We start from the raw sequence: 15,870 nt of genomic DNA on the forward strand, positions 1-15,870 counted from the left end.
TGTGGACTGAGAGGCCCATGGGGGCAGGGAGGAGGTGCGGTGCGTGGGTAGTGTGTTAGGCTGTGGGTGCTGGGTTTGCACACCAGGCTTTGAGGGTGTGTGTGTCTGGGGCTCTGGGCTGGGTGGGCATTGGTCCCCTGCCTTATAGGTTTTGGTGGAGGTGCCCTGGGGTCCTGGTTGACCCCCACCCCCCAGGCTTGGGGGCCCTGCAGTAGGATCACAAGGACTTAGGTGACAGTCCGGCGTTGGCCCTTCCCCAGGGAACCCCACCTCCATCCCCACTTAGGGTGAGCCCTCAGTTTCGGAGGGTGGGCTTTGAGGTCTAATCCCCACTTCTCCCCTTGGGCCATCACTTACCCTGTTAGCCTCAGTGTGCTTGTCAGTAAGATGGGGACAATCACACCAATGCCACAGACTGTCCTAAGAACCAGAGCTACATGTGGGAAGCACCCAGCCCCTGGCTGCCACCCAGTGGCCTGAAGCCGGTTGGGGAGGGATGGAGGACTCAGACAAGACCACCGGGAAATCATGGTCCAGCTCCTGCTACTGCACCAGATAGTCTGTGCGCTCAGAGCGTGGGGGTCGCGGGGTGGGGGGGCGAAGACAGAGCTCCAGGACAGGGAGGGGAAAGGCCGTCAGAGACAGAGCACAGTGGTCTGGGCTTCAGAGAAGGGACACCCCCTCTGATGGAGGAGGGGGCCGCAAAGACCTCTGGGGGAGGTGGGGGCCACGGCTGGGCTGGTGCTTGAAGAGCAGGTGGGAATTCCCTCCTGCCTGGAAGTGGAGGGGAGGGCGCTCCAGGCCTGGCAGCCCCGCAAGCCAGGAGGCTGACACTGCAGAGCCTCTCTCCGAGAGCATCAGGGGCCGGTGGCGGTGGAGACAGTGGGGTCTGGTTGCCGGGGGTGGGTGGGTGGGTTGGCTCATTGTGGGGGTCCTTGACTACTAGTGGTGAGGCCTGCAGGGAATCCACAGGCTGCAGGCAACTTGGAGCAGTGTGGGGGGTGGGGAGGTGCCTGGATAGAGCTGAGCTTCGGGAGGACTGGCCACTGGAGCACGGAGGGCTGGGTCCCTCTGCTCGGCGTGGGGGCTGGCGTGGAGGGGCAGGGCAGAGCCAGGAGTTTCCTGCGTGGTAAGGACTCAGGATAGATGGCTGGAAGAACTTCCGGGCCCAGGCCCTGGGGGAAGCCCTGGCCCAGGGGGCCTGGCCCTGCCTTTCCCTGTCCCCTGAATCCCCCTGCCTCTCCTTGCTCCCACTGCCTCCAGATGCCCCATACACTTCCAGGCTTCTGAGGGGAGCCCTGGACTGGCCAAGCCTGAGGTGGGGCAAGGCATAAGTCTATGCCCAGTCCTACTGGGTGGTATGTGCTGTGCTGTGCCCTCTCTGGGCCCCCCCTTGCCCACGGTGGTGGGGGCGGGCAGCCGCAGTTCTGACTGTCCCATTCCATGGTCCCCCGCCTTCTCACAAGAAAGTGGCAGCTGGCTACAGAAAGGACCCATTCAGGTCGTCCTGCCACTGCGGGTGCAGGGCCTCGGGGGGAGGGCAGAGAGGGTGAGAGAAGGCTACGCAGGCCTGAGGAGTTTGGGGCGCTTGGGCCTGCCGGAGAGATTTCTGGGGAATCCTGTGACAGAAACGGCAGCAGGAAGGCCTCAGGCTTTGGTGGGGGAGGATCGGCCTGTCTGGCTGCAGTGGCCGCCTTGGAGCTGGGAGGGTGGGGGAGGAGGGCCCTGGGCTTGTTTACCGGAGGCAGGTCCTGGCTTGTTGGGAATGCGGCCCGGGCCTGGGGGAAGGAGGGGGGCAGCGCCAGCCAGCCAGCCCTGCTCCCCCTTCTCCTGCTGGGCCTCTAGTCCAGGGAAGGGGGTTGGGTGCTGAGGGGGTGTGCTGGGTTCCCCTGGGAATGTTGGCGTAAGTGCTAGGGCCTGGGTTTGGTTCCCTCCCTCCCTGAGGTGCAGGGTTTGGGTAGAGGGGTAGAGGGGTGGGGTCCTGACCTAGTAGGCACAGTGGGCACCTGGACTGCTCTGAGCTGCCCCCCACCTGCTGGGAGGACAGGCAGGCCGGGGCGGCCCAGAGTCTGAATGACCCCAGATGCGCCCTCATTGAGTCCTAGCACCTGGCCCCCAGGAGCCTTGGCTGCAGGGCTGGTGGGGCAGGCAGAGTACCTGCCGCTCTCTCCTGGGGCCTGTCCTGACCCCAGCCCCTGCCCTTCTGCCTTCAGCCCCAGTCTGGGGATGTGGGATCTGCCCCACTCTGCGGGGTCCCCGCCCAGCCGGGGCTCCCCCCATGGCCTGGCCCAGGAGAGGTCCCTGACTGTCAGATGGTGGACACCTGGTGGGAGAGAAGGGGGTTTGTGTGGAGCTCGGGGCACTTGGGGTCGGTTTGGAGGTGAGGGTAGAGTCAGGATGTGGGGTGCCATTGGGACATGGACTGGGGATTAGGAATAGGGTAGGGTGGGAGGAATGTTGTGGGTTTGGGGCAGGAGTAGGGCTGACATTGCAATTTAGGGCCAAAGTCTGGTCTGAGGGTAGACGCAGGCCAGAGCTGGGGTTGGGGATGGGGTAGGGCTTGGGCACAGGGAAGCACCCAGATTTGCAGCCTTGGTTGGAGACTGGGTCCCCTGGCCCCTGGTGGAGGCAGGCTCTCCTCCACCCTCTGAGCCCAGGCTGGGGCCCGAGCAGGTGGCATCCTGCAGCTGAGCCCCAGACTCTCTAGGCCTAGCTGTCAGCGGAGACAGGGGCCCCGTTTCACACTGGACTGAGCCTGGGGCTTGGGGCTCCTCCTTGCCAGTGAATTCAGCCCAGGCCCCCCACCCTTGCTGCCTGCCCTCCTGCCTTGGCCTCCTCCTGTTTCTCAGCCACCTGCAAAAAGGCACCGAGGGCAGGACGCGCACCAGGCAGGCTCCTCTGCCCCGGGTCGCCATGTGCTACCCCCAGTGCGTGGCTGTCTGTGCGTGTGGTTGTGTGTGTGTCTGAGGCGCCGCCAGGCTGACTCGGCCACACCCTGGTGACTCAGGGCTGTGGCATGTACCCTGCCCGGCCAGAGGGAGAACAAAGCCACCAGCTCAGGGCCTTGGCATCCAGCTTGAGTCACTGGCAGACACACCTAGCCAGGTGCCCCTATGCCTCCCAGGCGGGTCGGACCCCCAGGGATCCCACAGTGGTGGAGCAGAGACAGCCCCTCGGGCTGACGACCAGCAGCATGCCTTTTTCCGGGTGCTGTGAGCCCTTCTAGACCCTGTGTCCCTGGGGCTCCCTCCTGGTGGGGTGGCCCCTGCAGGTGCAGTCAGAGACCCTGAGAGGCACACTGGCCCTCCCCCAGCTGCCCCATAAAGGACACTTTCAGGCCACTGTGTACCACCCTCCAAATCGTCAACCCAGGGGGCCCTTGAAACAACTCTGAGGGGAGGAAACTCTCACCCCCCACTTTACAGGTGAGGAACCTGGGGCTCAGAGAGCTAATAGTTGCCCAAAGTCACCCAGCTAAGGAGTGACCAGCCAGCCTTCACCCTCCTTATTGGGCATTCACTCCGGCCTGCCCTGTGCCAGGTGTGGGAACGTAGTGACAGTGGCCTGGCCCCTGCCCTGCTTCAGTCCAGCCATCATGGGGACCCACTCGATACCACCCGCACTGAGTCAGGCAGGGGCCCACCGGGTCAGGACACATGAACAGCCCTGTGCCCCTCCCAGTCACTGGGCCTGGGTACTAGACCCTTCCACACACCTGAGGATGGAGACAGATGATCCCAGCTGGCCTCCCTGCCCCCAGGGAGACAGAAAGTGGGTTTCCACATGACCACCAGGCCCTCCACAAAGGCGGCTGTGTGTATGTGATCTATAAGTGTGAGTATGTGAGTGTTTGTATGAGTGTGTGTGTGTGTTTGAGTGTGTGCATGAGTGCGTGTGTGTGGTGTATGAGTGTGTGTGTGGTACATGAGTGTGTGTGTGTGAGTGTGTATGTTTGGTGTATGAGAGTATGAGTGTGTGTGTGAGAGTGTGTGCATGAGTGTGTGTATGAGTGTGTATGTGTGTGAGTGTGTGTTGGTACGAGTGTGTGTATGCATGAGTGTGTGTGTGTTGGTACATGAGTGTGTGTGTGTGAGTGTGTATGTGTTGGTACATGAGTGTGTGTGTGCACGCATGAATGTGTGTGTGTGTTGGTAACTTGAGTGTGTGTGTGTGTGGTGCATGAGTGTGTGTGCGAGTGTGTCTGTTGGTACATGAGTGTGTGTGTGATGCCTTTGACCTGCATGACTGTCACCGAATGCGCGTACAGCAAGGCACATGACCGTGTGTGTGTGTGTCATGCAGTGCACGTATGAGCGCGTGTGTGAGCGTGTGTGTTGGTGCATGAGTGTGGAGGCACAGGAGACCCGCATTGCTGTAAGCGGGTCAGGTGAAAGCAGTGCAGGTCAAAGGCATTTGGGCCCTTTACCCGAACATGCCAGCGTGAGTTGAAGGGAGAGGTTGAACAGCATGGTAGGGGCAGAGGCAGCCCTGAAGGCAGCCCATGCTCTGCCCGGACCCCTTGTGGGCACCCTGAGGGAAGTGGACAGCCCCTCCCACAGGGCAAGGGTGGAGAACCCGGAGTCCTGGTTCCCAGGCTGGGCTTGAGTCTTCCAAAGCCACCTGGAGGCTGTGGTCTCCAACAGACCAGGGCTGCTTTGACCCTCGGTCCCAGAGAGGGTTACCCTGGCGCAGGTGGGTGGGTGAGTAGGGTGCGGCTCCAAGAGCTGGCCCTGGCCCTGGCCCCTCCACCTACAACTCCACCTAGATCTTGGTCAGAAGCTGTTTGAAGGAGAGGAGAAAGCACCTTATAAGGTAAGAAATGCCTTCTGCCAGGTGGAGAGGATAGGCTACCTCCCTGCCTCCAGGCCTCCCGCCCGCCCCGCCCAGGCAGAACAGTGGCTTCTGTGCTATCCCAGCCTGGCCTCCAGCCCAGCACCCCCACCTCACTCATCCTCACCCATGGAGTCCCTGCTGCCCACCCCAGACCCGGTGGGGGCACCTGGCAGGGGGAGGCAGAAGAGGCAGCCAGGGCTTGGAGAGGCAGCCTGGTGGCGGTGTGCTGGTGGCTGAGTGAGCACTCCTGTCGGAGCCTCCATTTCCTCTTCTGTGCAATGAGGGCTGGGTGGGCTAGGGACTGTGATTTCACCTGAGGACCCTAGGCCCCAGGGAGTGTCCCAGACACTTCACAGGCCCAGGCCACAGCAGCCACACGCAGGCACAGCCCTGGCCCCCTCCTCCAACCCGGGAGCTTCCCTCCCTGCCCAGCTGGGATCTCTAGGCAAGGGCCCACCCTCTCTGTTCCAGGCAGCTCGGGTTCCAGGCCAGTTCTCCTGGTCAGTTCTCCAGGTGGGGGAGCCCGGCTCAGTTTGCCTACTGCTGAGAAACGGGGTGTCCCCCCCTAGTCCCTTCTCCTTGCCTGGAACACCTCCACTTCCCTTTTCCAACTGGTGCTCCCGTGAGAAGCTGGCCTTCCGCCAGGGCACGCCGTGTATTGTCCGGTGCGCCAGATGCACCCTCTTGGAATTTCAACCTGGAGATAAAGCACTGACTACATTTCCAAAGTGTTTCTCAAACATTATCTGATTTGACCCTTGCCTCAGCCCTTCCACCAGGACACGTTGGCAAGTGAGCTTAACAGAGAGGGTTGACAGCCTGGTAGGGCAGAGATGGGCCCAGAGACAGCCCATGCTGTGCCCTGGATGCCTCGTGGGCCCGGTGAAGGAAGGGAGTGTTTGTTCCAGTTGGTTCTAGAAATATAGGAGCCAGGAGTGTCCTTCATGATCTAGTCCGGCCCCTGGCTGTGGAGCGTGGGCACTCAGGCCCTGAGCTGGGACTAGAGCCCAGGCTCCTGACCCCCAGTCCTGCCCCATTTCCTAGGGGCAGACTGAGTGTTTCCCCTGCCCTCCCCATCTGCCTGGGCCTGGGCCTGAGGGGTGAGTGCACCTAGATTGCCCAGCCGGGAGAGGACAGGGTAGGGGCCAGGTACTGAGCCGGGCCTGATGGAGGAGCCAGGCCCTGGGCCTCTCTCTCCTTCCGCCCCCTGATCTGGTGCAGGAGCTCCTGGCCTGCCTACTCCCAGCACAGCAATTGCAGAGGTTTTCCAAGAAGCTGACAAAGCAACTTCTGCGTGTGCGGAAAACAAGGCCAACCGTGTGAGAATGGCTGACCCGTCCTCGTTCATTCCCAGCCTCCCCTGCGTGGAGCAGAGCCTGCCCCCAGCCCTGCCCGAGTGCGGAAAGGACCCCTCTTAAAGCTGCTGTGCTGGCACCCCTTCTTGAAAGTCCCGGGGTCAGGGAACCCCTCGGTCTCTCGCCAATTTGGAATTCAGACAGTCCCAGCAGGAAGTTCTGTCTGTTGCCTGGCTCTAGTCCAGCGGTTCTCAACCTGTGGGTCGCGACCCCTTTGGGGGTCGAACGACCCTTTCACAGGGGTCGCCTAGGACCATCGGGAAACACATATTGAATATATAATTACATATTGTTTTTGTGATTAATCATTATGCTTGAATGATGTTCAATTTGTAACAATGAAAATACATCCTGCATATCAGATATTTACATTACGATTCATAACAGTAGCAAAATTACAGTTATGAAGTAGCAATGAAAATAATTTTATGGTTGGGGGTCACCACAACATGAGGAACTGTATTAAAGGGTCGTGGCATTAGGAAGGTTGAGAACCACTGCTCTAGTCTCCGCTGTCGTGTGTGAACCCCCTCTCTTGTCCTGTCCACTGGAGGACGCAGACTGCCCAGTGCTCAGGCCACAGTAAGTTGGAGGTCAGGATCGCAAGTGCCCCCTGCTCTGCTCCAGCTGCAGGGTTTGGGGAACCCTGAGGCACGGTCTGAATTCCCACTGGGGATGCCCTTCTTCATGCCCCTCCCCCAACCTGCCGGCTCTGTCCTACCCCTCACCCCGACACTCTGCGTTCACTCCCCTCTCCCAGACGTGCTGTCTGCTGCCCCAGATGCTGTCCTTGACTCTGCATCGGAGCTGGTTTCCAGCATTTTCTCTGGGTCCTGCACTAGCCTGTGTTCCAGGTGCTTCGGGCAGTGCCTCCTGACACCAGCTGGGGCTCAGTCTGTGTCTGTTATGGGCTTGTTAAGGGCAGCTCTTCAACTCTGTGCTGAAAACCATGGTCAGCTGACTCTTCCTGACTTTCCGAATGGGAAACCCTAGGGTAGACCCTGTAGGTGCAAGCACAGGGACCTTTGGTTCATGCTGCTCTAAAGGGGCCATCTGAATACCTGTGAACTTGGACCATCTGTCTCCTGGCCTGTGGGCTGGTGCCAGGCCTTGGAGAAGGTTAGAGGGAGGAGGGAACAGCCAGGCCTGTTCGTAGATCATCCTCTCCTCTGGGTCACTGACTTTCCTGGGCCTGGACCAGGGTACATTAGAGAGTTCTAGAAGCCAGGAGGGCCAGGACAGGGAAGATAGAGGGAGTGGTTCCTTCAGGTCCCAGGCTCAGAGTGGGGCTGAGAGCAGGGTCACAGTCTGTGAACAACTAACTGTTAGTTCATGCATTTAGTGAGCATTACTGTATACAAAACACAGTGACCTTGAGAGAGAAGAGCGCATAGGGAGTCCAGAATGAACAAGCCAGGGCCCACCCTGAATCCCCAGATGGGCAGCTCTGACATGGCCTCTTCCAACCAACTCAGAGACCTGGGGCTTAGAGGGGGCCATGTGCCGCCCTGGCCACACAGCTGTGCTCGGTGGCTGGGACCAGAGTCCACGTTCCTTCCCCAGCACCTGCTGCCCACGGAGCTGCCTGAGCACTGGGCACAGCGGTGAGGGAAGGACAGGCAGTGCCCCATGTACTGAAGCACAGTGGGGGTGGGGGTGGGGGTGGGGGTGGGGTGGGGGGCCCGGACAGGAGAGCCACAGAAGCCCAGACCTAGGAAAGTGGAGTTACTGACAGGCACAAGGGGTGTGCGTGTGTGTGAGTGTGAGGCGGGGGCCGAGCCGCGTTTGTTCTGGGCTGGAGTGTTGAGTCAAAGTTCATAAGCAGGAACGGTGTGGTGCCACATAAGCCTTTGCTTCTGATACTTCGAGGGGTCTTAGCGTAGGCAGGCAAGGATTGGGTGGGCATGCCTGGCTGGGCTGTGGGCAGGGGATAGGCACCAAGGGTAGCCGGACAGGTGGGCTTGGAGGGTGTGTGAGTAGCTGAGCCGGGGAGAGAAGGAGGCTCCAGTTCTGCCCACTTCTTGGGCCAGGGGAGTCCAGAAACCGGGGGGCCACTTCCGCAGCCTGGCTTCAGCCTGGGCAGAGGGTGTAGGTGGTGTGGTCTGGGGGTGTTGAGCGTGTGGCTCAGAGCCTTGGCAGCTCAAAGAGGGTGGGGGCCCCTGCAGGACCTCCCGCCGGGGCACGGGAAGGAGGTGTTTGATGAGTGATTGACGGGGGTGGTGGGACCTTGGGAGGCCCCCAGGACTGTGATTGCGGCCACCTTCGCGGGGACCTGCAGCAGCCCGCGGTGGCCGGCAGGGGGCGGTGCCCGACCGGCTTTGCGGGGGCTCCTCCTCCCCTACCCCGGGCGGGGCGCCCGGGAATGCGGTGGGGCTTAGATGTGGCGGCGCCGCCCGCGTCCCGTCTAGTCCGGTCCTGGCGGCCCCCGAGCAGCCTCCCTGCCCGGGCACGCCGGCCCCGCGGGCGGGAGGGCGGACACCAGGTGTCTGCGCTGCTGGAACACAGGCTTCCGCGCCGCGCCCGGGACCTGGCGCCACACCCGGCCCCGCCCCCGTCTGGGCGCTGCTGGGATGGGCGCGGAATTCCAGTTTCGGGGTCCTGAGGACCCTATGCGGTCATTAGCCCGACACACACCTGCCCTGTTGGTGGGTTTCAGTGGCCTCCCGCCCGTCCTGCTGAAGGCAATGAGCTGCGCTGGAGTCCTGGCCCTGGGCCTCAGTCTCCTCACCTGCTAAAAGCCGACCATGACCTGTCTTGCTAAGTCCTGTTGTGAGCGTTGACCCAGAGGAGAGGCTCATGGACAGTGGCCCAAGACAGTGCTAAAGGACGTCCCCTGCCCACCTGCCCCATCAGACTGGCAGCTCCCCCAGGGCCAGGCTCCTCAGAAGGGGCCTCATGGTCTCCCCACCCCCCACACCCCCAGCTGGAGGTAGCCCCCAGCTCGGTAGTGGACATCGAGAGCTGAGAAGTGAAATGCAAGCTTTGGTCTGTGCTGGTAACAGGCCGGGCCTGGCCTCTCTCGTCTGCGGTCTCAGTGGAAGACAAGGCCCATGGAGCCTGGAGGGGCTGGAGGGGGCTGACCTTGCCCTTGGTCAGCAGGGCCAAGACAAGGGCACGGGGAGGCGCACTGCTGGCTTGGGGGAGAGACTTAGACCGTGAAGGGCAGTTTCTGGCAGCATTCGGTGGTGGGAGCCAGGGCGATCACAAACTCCATTCCCCCGTGACAGATGGGTAAATTGAGCCTCAGTCTCCCCCAGTGAGTTATTGGCAGAAGCAGAACTAGAAGCAGGGCCCCTGACTCCCACTCCAGTGCACTTTCTCCATCTCCTGATCCACATTTTTGGGGTTGGTTTAAAACTACAAAGCCACAGTGGTGGAGAGGGTGTGGGTCTCCCCTTTCCCAAACCCAAGCTTGTCTGTGTCACATCAGTGACCCTCTCATCCTGCCCTAGAGGTTCCAGGGGGGACCCCGTCTGGGCAGTGTTAATCCTGTCCACCCAAAGGCTGGGCCCCTGGGCAGTTTTGGAGCCTGCTCACCCTCCCAAGAGAAAACCAGCTGATTTTGGTGTGTCTCCCCGCCCCCCTCGCCCCTTTCTACCCCACCAGGAGGGCAGTCCCAGCACACAGGGCAGAGGTGCGATTTGCTTGAGCCTTGGCTATGTCCAAAGAGGGTGAGGAGGGGTCAGCAGGCCCAGCTCCTGGCCTGAAGCCCACCTCCACTGTGTGGCTCCGAGCAAGGCCCTTCCGCTGAGCCTGTTTCTCCATCTGTAAAATGAGGCAGTGGGCTCCATGCATGTGCTGGGAGAATGGGGTGTCCCCCCTTAGTCCCTGTACTACCCTCTACAGCCCCGTGCCTGGGGCATGGGGTGGCCCTGACCTATTTTGGAGGGACCTGGAAGGGGAAGGGTCCAAGTGGTTGCATCCGCCGCCTTTGGGCCTGTTTCGTTTCCAGAAGACAAATGAAAGGGCTCTCATTGTCTGCTAAGTATGGCAGCGGCTCCTGCCAGTGCTCCCTGCCCGCCTGGGGGAGAGGCCAGGCAGGGAAGAGTCCCAGCTCATCCATTTGGGGCCTGACAGACTGGGGGCTTGGAGACTGAAAGGCACACTTTAAAGAGGCGACCTGCCCCCTGGCTGCCCCTGATCCCGGAAGGTCTTCAGAGTTAGCTTATCAGCCAGGTGTACTCTGCCTGGGCCAGGGCCGAGCTCCTCTCCCTCCAGCCCAGGCACCGGGTGGCCATGGAGCGGGGTGACTTGGTGGGGAGGGTTTTGTGAGGGAACTTAGGGTCTTAGGGAGAGGTGGCCACAGGAATATTGGCTGGCTTCCTTTTCCCAGGAGGCCACGGGGGAGTGTGTGTGGGGGACAGGGCCCCCACCTGTCACCCCGCCCGAGCATAGTCTCAGCAGCCTTGGGCTTGTGGGGAGATGGAGCCGGGGAGGAGGCTGTCAGGCACTGGAGAGCCCCAGGAGGACCCCTGGGTTCCCCGTCTCAGGGAGGGCCCCCTAAAACACCCCAACTCACTGCAGGCAGGGCAAGCCTAGGGTGGCTTGGGAGGTGAGTGTGTCCTGAGGTTCTCCATTTTGTATCCACTGTCTGGCTAGGAGGAGAGGGAAGGCAGCAGGAATGCAGGCATCCTGGCCAGGTCCTGTCCCAACAGGCTGGGGTGGGAGGGCTGGGCTCCCATGAGGGCCCGCATGCTCGTCAACTCAGCTTGTAGCTAAGCAGCCTGTGCAAACAGCAGAAACACACCGAGCGGCCCCAGTGTGCGTGCACATGTGTGAGCCTGTGCTGGGGCCTCGAGGCTCAGGGGCTCGTTGCTTCATACCACGAACAGGAGTCTCTCTTGTTACTTTAGTGACGGTCACACGCAGGCCTGAGGGTGGGGGTTCTGCCTGCTGACGCTTCTGAGCGCTTACTATTACCAGGCCCGATCCACTCATCAGCTCCTCTCATCCTGACAACCCGACAGGCACCCAGACGACCCACTTTATAGAGAGGGAAACCGAGGCTCTGAAAAGTTGCACATACCCAACGTCCCAGAGCAAGTGAGTGGTACAGCCGACCTAGGGTTCCAACTGAGGCCTTTCTGACTCCAGAGTGCGGCTTTACCTCCAGGCATGTGTGACATGTGTGACGTGCATGACATGTGTGATGTGTGCGGACGTGAGCACTGACTAATGGGTGTGTGTGTAGATGTGGGCTTTCATGGTGGACCTGCATTGGTTTGCATCTGTCTAGGGATGCCTGTTTGTAGGTGTGGATACCTGTGTACCAGTGGAGGTGTGTACCAATGCTCGTGTGTGAGCATGTGACACTCATTGTGTACATGTATGCATATTTGTACATGCGTGTTTGCATGTGTATGCGTGTAAGCGTACCAGCATTCATGTGTGCCCGTGTGCACATGCTGTGTGTGTGTGTGTGTGTGTGCATGGATGTCTGTGCATAGCTGTGCACCTGTGCGCGGTCCTCTCAAAGGCTGACCTGGCTCTCCAGCTCCCCACCTTCTTCCCAGGCTCCCGACTCAGAACATAAATCAGCACCACGCAGGGTGTGTGATGGCCGTGCAGGTGGCACTGGAACCTCTGAGGATTTGAAGGAAGGGCATGTTGGAGAGGAGTAGCATTGGCAGGGACGGGGTTGGTTGAGAGAAAGGCAGATGGTATGAGAGGGAATAAGGCTGGGGCAGGAGCCAACCTGGGTTTTCTTCAGCCCCCAAGCAGGGGCAGAGGACCCACTGTGGACTGGCCCAGAGAGCCCTGGTCCTGCCCTGTCTCCTCTACCCACCTGTTTCAAGCTCAGCCTAGGGAACTTCTCCAGGGAGCCTACAGGAGAGTCCCAGGGCCCGCAGGGCGGGTCTGTGGCCTGCCCCAACTTCTATGTGTGCCAGGAAATCCCCCCATAACCCCTAGGTGATTGAGGGGGTGACAGAGGCTCTAGATGGGAATCCGCTGTGGTTCATGGATATGCGGAGAGGGCTGAGGCCAAATTCTAGCCTCAGGAACTGCACACTGCACCACACATTTGCACGGTGCTCTACTGCTCCTGCTGGGCATGGAGGTGCAGGCGGAGCAGCGGTCAGCAGGTGGCGCGCGGGGTCCATGGATGGCGGGTGGCAGGGAGAAGCATTGTAGGCAGGATAGGAATCCAGAGGGTGGGGCTGAAAGACTGGTTCCAACAGACCCACCTGCAGGTGAGGGTGGGAGTTGGGGGACGGACTTTGCAACAAGAGGGTCAGACACCCAGAGGGACAGATATACACCCCCCCCCCCCCACTAATAGAATCACAGCCCCTTAGAGGGACCAGCGCAAAAGGACAGCTCCCTCCCCCTAAGTATTATGGGCTGTTGTTTGATGGCTCCCGGTGAGCCAAATGGAGGCAGGAGGGACCGCACTGGCCTGACAGGGTGTCCTGGGCCTTTGTGCCTGTGAGAAGAGGGCAAGGGCTCTGGAGGCTTGAGATCTGATTCCAGCTCTGCCTTGGGGTGACCCTAAGCAAGCCCCTCAAGCTCTCTTGAAATGGGGGCGATGTCTGGTAGGGGCCAAGCAGAGGCATAGGCACACAGAGTGGCCGTGGAGGTGATTACAAGCTGCCAGAGCCTCCTCCACCATAAACCTGCAGTTTCTTTCTTTTAAAAAATATATATTTTTTAAAACCTTATCAATTTTTTCTTTTTAAATATATTTTATTGATTTTTTACAGAGAGGAAGGGAGAGAGATAGAGAGCTAGAAACATCGATGAGAGAGAAACATCGATCAGCTGCCTCCTGCACACTCCCCACTGGGGATGTGCCCGCAACCCAGGTACATGCCCCCGACCGGAATTGAACCTGGGACCTTTCAGTCCCCGGGCCGACGCTCTATCCACTGAGCCAAACCGGTCTCGGCTAAAAAATATTTTTATTGATTTCAGAGAGAGGAAGGGAGAGGGAGAGAGAGATAGAAACATCAATGATGAGAAAGAGTCATTGATCAGCTGCCTCCTGCATGCCCCACACTGGGGATTGAGCCCACAACCCAGGCATGTGCCCTGGCCTGGAATTGAACTGTGACTTCCCTGTGTAGGCTGGTGCTCAACCACTGAGCCACACTGGCTGGGCAACCTGCAGTTTCTTTAACAAATAGTATTTAATGAGCACTTACTAAGTGCCAGCCCTTGTGAGGTACTGGGGAGACAGTGATGAGCCGGTCACATGGGGTGGCATCTGTCTTAAGGAGCTGGCATTCTAATGAGGGAGGAAGTGTCCAAGGGCTTGTCGAAATGAAAACTACCCCCCCCCCTTGATTCTTTGAGATGGAAATTATGGGGTAAAAGAGATGGGCAGAAAAAGCCTTTCTCTCTTTTATTTCTTGTCCAAGGCTGGGCTGGGCAAATTCAGGTCTTGCTGTTCTGCTCGGGCCTCTGCTTCTCATCACAGAAGTCAGATCCCGCAACTCTCCACCCCAAACCCTCCTTCTCAGTCAAAGCTGAAGTCAACACCGACCCACGCTGCCGCACAGTCTGGGCCCCACCTCTGACCAGTCTCCTCCTCTGCTATCCTGTCTTCCCTCTGCGGCAGCCACACAGCCTTTGCTATTCCCTCTGCTTGAATGCTCGTCCCCAGGCACCCACGTGGCCTGCTCCTTCACCTCCTCCTGGGTTTGGATGAAATGTCCGCTTCTCAGTGAGACTTTCCCTGACCTTCCCAACACCCCCCTGCACGCGCCTCCTTTATTTTTCTCCATAGCTTTGATGATTGCCATCGGCCGACTCTATCTTGTTCAATGCATTTCTTTCTTGTCCGTCTCCCCAAAAGGCTGAACTCCATGTAATCAGGGGTTTGGGCAGATTTGTTCACGCGGGGTCCCCAGAGTCTGAAGCATGCCTGGCCTCAGTAGGCATTACTACGTATTTGTGGAGCGGATGCTGAGTGCTGGCTCTCAGGGGCAGGTATCTTGGGGTGGGGCTGGTGGCCGGGAGGAGGCTGCAGCTGAGCCACAACTGGCACCAACCTGGCAGGGTGGGAGGATGGGGGGTGAGGAGGAGGAGGAGGAGGCAGGAGGATTCTGGTTCTTTCTTGCTCTCTTTGGGACGGAGTATGAGTGGCCAAGGAGAGGCATGTTTTTCCCCTTGAAAAAAATTAAAAACTAGCAATCAAAGGAGGGGGGCATGGTTTTCCTCCCTCCCGTCCTCTGCTCGTTCTTTCTTTCTTCCTTTCTTTCTTTCTTTCTTTCTTTCTTTCTTTCTTTCTTTCTTTCTTTCTTCTCTTTCTTTCTTTTCCTACACCATCACCCCCATCTCTGACAACTGTTCTCTGCTTCTGAGTTTGCTTTTTTTTTGAATTTCCACATATAAATGAGATCATACAGTATTTGTCTTTCTCTGATTTATTTCACTTAATGTAATACCCTCAAGGTCCAGCCATGATGTTGCAAATGGCAGGATTTCCTTCTTATGGCTGAATAGTACGCCATTGTATATATATTCCACAACTTTAAAAAGAATATTTTTATTCATTTCAGAGAGGAAGGAAGAGGGAGAAAGAGATAGAAATATCAATGACGAGAGAATCATTGATCAGCTGCCTCCTGCATGCCCCCTACTGGGGGTCAAGTCTACAACCTGGGCATATGCCCTTGACTGGAATCAAACCCAGGACCCACAGTCCACAGGCTGACGCTCTATTCACTGAGCCAAATCAGTTAAGGCTATTCCACAAGTTAAAAAAAAAAGCCATGTTTTTAATTGTTTTCAGAGAGAGGAAGGGAGAGGGAGAGAGAGAGATAGAAACATCAATGATGAGAGAGAAACATCAACTGGCTGCCTCTATATTCCACAATTTTTTAAACCATGCATCCATACATAGTTATTTCCATGTCTTGGCTATTTGTAAATAATGCTGCAATTTACATTGGAGTTATCTCTTAGAGATGGTGATTTTGTTTCCTTGAGATAACTACCCAGAAGTGGAATTGCCAGATCATATGGTAGTTCTATTTTAAATTTTTTTGAGGAACCTCCATACTGTTTTCCATAGTGGCTGCACCAATTTACATTCCCACCAACAATATACAAAGGTGCCCTTTTCTTCACATCCTCACCAACAATTCTTTCTTATCTTTTTGAGAATAGCATTCTCACAGGTGTGTGGTTTTGATTTGCATTTCCCTACTAACTCGTGATGTTGAGCACCTTTTCATGTACCCGTTGGCCATCTCTGAATCTCTCTTTTTTTAAAAATATATATTTTATTGATTTTTTACAGAGAGGAAGGATAGAGAGTTAGAAATATCGATGAGAGAGAAACATGGGTCAGCTGCCTCCTGCACACCCCCCGCTGGGGATGTGCCCACAACCAAGGTACATGCCCTTGACCGGAATCGAACCTGGGACCTTTCAGTCTGCAGGCTGATGCTCTATCCACTGAGCCAAACCGGTTAGGGCCATCTCTGAATCTCTTTGGGAAAATGTCTATTCAGTTCCTCTGCCCATTGTTTAAATTGGATTTTGTTTGTTTTTGGTATTGAGTTGTATGAGTTCTTTATATAATTTGGATGTTATCTCCTTATCAGATATAAGATTCACAAATATTTCTTCCATTTAGTACAGTGGTTCTCAACCTTCCTAATGCCGCGACCCTTTAATACAGTTCCTCATGTTGTGGTGACCCCCACTTTCATTGTTACAAATTGACATAATTAAA

This window comes from Myotis lucifugus, unplaced genomic scaffold (genome assembly GCF_000147115.1).
Source record: "Myotis lucifugus unplaced genomic scaffold, Myoluc2.0 scaffold_160, whole genome shotgun sequence".
In the NCBI taxonomy this organism is placed as follows: domain Eukaryota; kingdom Metazoa; phylum Chordata; class Mammalia; order Chiroptera; family Vespertilionidae; genus Myotis; species Myotis lucifugus.